This window comes from Myotis davidii, unplaced genomic scaffold, assembly GCF_000327345.1.
Source record: "Myotis davidii unplaced genomic scaffold, ASM32734v1 scaffold498, whole genome shotgun sequence".
Classification (NCBI taxonomy): domain Eukaryota; kingdom Metazoa; phylum Chordata; class Mammalia; order Chiroptera; family Vespertilionidae; genus Myotis; species Myotis davidii.
The window spans coordinates 379,448-384,849 of NW_006289738.1; the positions used below are offsets into that span (position 1 = coordinate 379,448).

General features: G+C 42.2%; 1 pseudogene; it reads right to left on the reverse strand.

Moving 5' to 3' along the window:
• Positions 1-4,104: 4,104 nt before the first annotated feature.
• Positions 4,105-4,620, reverse strand: LOC102756573 (annotated as a pseudogene).
• Between the last annotated feature and the right edge of the window lie 782 nt (positions 4,621-5,402).

The following is a 5,402-nucleotide window of genomic DNA, read 5'->3' on the forward strand; positions in this document are numbered from 1 at the left end:
AGGTTCGATTCCAGTCAAGGGCATGTACCTTGGTTGCAGGCACATCCCCACTAGGGGGTGTGCAGGAGGCAGCTGATCGGTGTTTCTCTCTCATCGATGTTTCTAACTCTCTATCACTCTCCCTTCCTCTCTGTAAGAAATCAATAAAATATATTTAAAATATATATATATTTAAAATGTGGAGAGTTTAAAAAATAAATATAATCAATAATATTGTAATAACTATGTATGGTGTCAGATGGGTACAGAAAATATCAGGGGAAACACTTTGTAAAGTATATGATTGTCTAAACCTGAAACTAATACAAAATAATAGTGAATGTAAACTGTATTTGAAAAATAAATATTTAAAAGCTATATTGTGATTTCTTTTCTCATTTTAAATTTTCACATTTGCATCTAATTTTGTATCCCTTTTTAAAAAAAAGATATTTTTATTGATTTCAGAGAAGAAGAGGGAGAGAGAAACATCAATGACGAGAGAAAATCATTGATCAGCTGCCTCCTGCATGCCTCCTACTGGGGACTGAGCTCCAAACCTAGGCATGTACCCTGAACTGGAATTGAGCCACGATCTCCTGGTTCATAGGTTGACGCTCAACCACTGAACCACTCAGACTGGGCTGTGTCCTTTCTCTTAACAGAGAACATCCCAAGTTGTATAAGTTTCAGGCCACACAAAGTCCAGATCTACCCCTGCTCATATTCAGTCCCTCAGCAAATGCTATTGTCTCTACTTCCACATATGTACAGAGACTGAGCACTTCTCACCATCTTCACTGCCATCATAATTTTCCACCTGTATTATTGCAATAGCCTGCTAATTTTTCTCCCTGCTTCCTGCCTTGCCCTCTTTCAGTTTAATCTCAATACAGCAGCCAAAGTGATTATTTTAAACTGAAGTCACATCAGGTCCCTCCTCTGCTTAAAACTAAAACTCTCCAATAATTTCCATCCTTATTCAGAGTAAAGTCCAAAGTCCTTTCTATGGCCTTTAGAGACCTACTTGATCTGTGCTCCTCTTTACCTCTCTGATCTTCTTTCTTTTTAAAAAAATATATTTTTATTGATTACAGAGAGGAAGGGAGAGGGAGAGAGAGATGGAAACATCAATGATGACAGAGAATCATTGATTGGCTGCCTTGTGCACACCCGCTACTGGGGATGGAGCCCACAACCCCTGCATGTGCCCTGACCTGGAATTGAACTATGATCTCCTGGTTCAAAGGTTGCGAACCAACCTCTGAGCAACACTGGTCTGGCTGACCTTTTTTCTTACTCCACTTCCCTGATTTATTACATTTCAGCAACGCTTTTTTTTTTTTTTGTGGTTCCTTGCACATGCCAAACCTATTTCTGCCTTGGAACTTTAGCCTGATTATTCCCCCTGCCTAGGACACTTTTCTTTTGGATATATGCATGACTCACTCCCTTATTTCTGCCTGGTCTCTGCTCATATGTCACTATCAGTGAGGCCTTCCTTGTATAAAATTACAATCTCCCCTATCACTCATAATCTCTCTTCTCTGCCTTATTTTTCTCTATCTGATTAGTCATCATCTGACATAATACAGAGTTGGAGGAAGTAGGTTTACAGTGGTTTATATGGAAATAATACAAATAAATAATATAATAATTGATAAATAATAATATAAAGAACAAATTCTGTTTTGCATACTCACAACTGTAAACCTACTTTTGCTTGCCCATGTACACCCTTCCCTGTTCATTTGTTTATTTTCTTTCTCCCCCATTAGAAGTAATCTCCACAAGGAGAAGGATGTTGTTTTGTTCACAAATGTATTCTTAGCACTAGACATGTGCTTGGCATATAGCAGTCATTCAATAAATATCTGTTGAATGAATATATTAATAATGGATTCTATATGCTAACTTAAGCAGTGGGAATAGAGCATAATATCACCTTTCTTCTTTTTGTTTTGAAAATTGTTTATTTTAAAAATTGTGCATAAACTATACATAGCATAAAATTTACCACTTAATCCATTTTTAAATGTAGAGTTTTTTATTTGAATTTATTGAGGTGACATCCTATATAATAAAGAGCTAATATGCAAATGGTCATCACGCCCTCACACCAGGCACGCTGTAACTGGTCAGACACTCAACACTGGGAAGAGAGGAATGGGGACCAGCCAGGCACAAATGAGCTAGTGAGAGAGGAATGGGGACGAGCCAGGCTGTGGCCCGGGAGGGGGACAAACTGCCTGCCCCATGGTCCCGGGTGCCAGTGGCTGTGCCTGCACCTGTGGCCCAGGAGAGGGACAAGCCGCCTGCCCCGTGGTTGCTGGTGCCAGTAGCTGCACCTGTGCCTGTGGCCTGGCCTGGGAGAGGGACAAGCTGCATGCCCCACAGTCCCAGGCACCAGTGCCTGAGGTTGTGGCCTGGGAGAGGGAGAAGCTGCCAGCCCACGGTCCACTTTGGCTGTGGCTGGCCTGGGCGAAGCCAGCCCAGGACCTAGGTGCCTGCGGCCAGTCAGAGGGAGGGAATCCTGGGTCCCAGGTGCTGGGTGGGGCAGAGGCAGTTAAAAGCGATCAGGCCAGGAGGGGAGCAGTTAGGGGTGATCAGGCAGGCAGACAGAGGGGTTAGGGGCTATCAGGCAGGCAGGCAGGCAAGTGGTTAGTAACCAGTGATTGGATTCTGAGAGGCAGTCAGACATCCCCTGAGGGGTCCCAGATTGGAGAGGGTGCAGGCCGGGCTGAGGGACACCCCCCCCCCCATGCATGCCTCTAGTTAGTTAATAAAATTATATAGGTTTCATGGGTACAATTCTATAATACATCATCTGTATATTGTATTGTATGTTCACTAGTCCAAGTCAAGTCTCCTTCCATCACCATATATCCCCCCTTTTTAAGTGTAGAGTTGATTGTCATTAAGTACATTTGCATTGCTACCCAACTATCACTACCATCTATCCAGAACATTTTTCATGTTGCAAACTGAAACTCTGTATCTTCTTTCTATACTAGGTTAATGCCTAAATTTCTTACAATAAACATTTATTATTATGTTGAAAGGCCATTTCCATTTTGGGAGCAGACTAATCAGAAATTTACTAGATGTACTGGTTAATAATGCAGATTTTTTTCAATAGATGGAGTTACTATGTTGATATATATGCGATTTGATATGTATGTTATTTTCTTGTATTGCTCCTTCAGATTACCACTTGTTCTGATCGATGGCACACACACTTTCTGAGCAGCACTTCAAAACATACGAAGTGGAAAATTGGGTCACTGAATGGTTTGCCTCAAAACAAGAAAAGTTCTTTTGGGACGGTATCCACAAATTACCTGAAAGATGGGTGAAATGTATAGCTAGCGATGGACATTACTTTTAATGTTTCTCTTGAAATCATGTTTTCTTTTATTACAAAATCCACATTATTACCACTAATAAAGTGGATTAATTATCAACCAGTTAATGATGTGGATTAACTATTAATCGGTTAATAATGCAGATTAACTATCAACCTGTTAATAATGCAGATTAACTATTTTTTTAAAAGTTATGAGAAATTTTACTCAGCAAACAAGAGATTACATTCCACTGTCAAAAAGTAATTTTAAAATAGTTACAAGATGACTCAAACAAATATAAAAAACATGAACACACATCAACTGATACTCAATTCATTGATTGGGGAGATAGCAGAATGGTAAAGTTGGCAGAAATTGGTAAAAGAAAATGTACAAAATTGCTAGGTTAAGTTCACAACTGGTTAATGTTCCACAGGGCAGTGAAACCATAATCCTTGGGTTTGTCTTTTCTACCAGACACAAATCTACAAATCAACAGGTAACCTCACAGAGTCCAGACTTTGTCAATAGTAAACAATGTGTCAAAAGTTACTTTTCTGGGGGTAGGGGAGGCCAGGGGATTGTCAAGGGCGGGAGGGGGGGTGGGACACATATGTAATACCCTTTGTAATACTTTAAGCAATAAAACAATAAAAAAGGTACTTTTCCTTGGATAATTTTATGATCCTTGGTGGCCTTTTTAATACCTCCCAATGTGACATGGTGTCCTTTTTTTCCTTATTTCCAACTTTGGGATTCTTTTTCTCTTTTTTTTTTTCGGACACAAAGGCAATTTATTAACAGAAAGTAATTTGAGGAGTCCTCTTCACAGACGGCAACCACAGCAACCCCCCTTTCTGCGGGTGCTGTCGGGGGGGATGGGAGTGACATCCTCAATCCGTCCGATCTTCATTCCCGAGCGGGCAAGGGCTCTTAGAGCTGACTGGGCCCCTGGTCCAGGGGTCTTGGTCCTATTTCCTCCTGTGGCCTGGAGTTTGATGTGAAGAGCAATGATGCCCAGCTCCTTGCACCTCTGGGCCACATCCTGGGCAGCCAGCATGGCCGCATATGGAGAGGACTCATCTCAGTCAGCCTTCACCTTCATCCCACCAGTCACACGGCAGATGGTATCCTTGCCAGAAACATCAGTGACATGTACGAAAGTGTCATTGAAGGATGCAAAGATGTGGCAGACACCAAATACATTTTCTCCTTCAGCCACCTGAGGTCCGAGGCTGATGACCTGTTCTTTCTTTTCCTTCCCCTTGGGAGGTGCCATTTCTGCATGTCTGGTCCAGACTCTGCCACCGGAAAGAGATATGGGAGAGGGCGGGGCTACAGGTCACGTTAGCGTCACCGGAAGTGTACTCTGAGGTCACCGGGCGAGGGCTCCCGGAAGACACCGCCTTTAGCGTTCCAACGGAGTTTAAGACTCGCTCACGAAAAGACGGTTTTCTTAATGGGGTTCCAAAGGAGGTAAGGGGTTAGGGGAGGCTGGGGAAGGTCAAGGGGGAAAAAAATATTTTCTTCATCTATTGAAAAGGTCAAGGGCTCGGGCCGGTCTCAGACTGCACCATGCAGCCACATCCGCGGAGAGAGGCAGGCCTGTGTCGGGAATATTTTTCTTTCGACACCTCTGAAGTTGTGCCTAAAACAAAAATGACATTCTTTTTTTTTTTCATACAGCACTGTTTTTATTTTCTTCAGTTCTTTTTGTAAATTGCTTAAAATATTACAAAGAGTAGTACATTTGTTTCCTTTTTTCCTCCTTAACCTTCCCCCAGCCTCCCTTATGCCCCAGTGTCTTTGTCCATTGGTTGGTTATGCTCATATGCATGCACACAAGCCCTTCGGTTGATCTCTTACCGCCCTTCCCCCTGCCAACCCTCCCCGGCCTTCCCGCTGCAGTTTGAAGGACTGTTCGATGTTGCTCTGCCTCTGTATCTATTTTTGTTCATCAGTTTATACTGGTCTTTATTACCCATAAATGAGTGATATCATGTGGTATTTTTCTCTCACTGACTTATTTCACTTAGCATAATTTGCTCCAGTTCCATCCATGCTGTTGCAAATGGT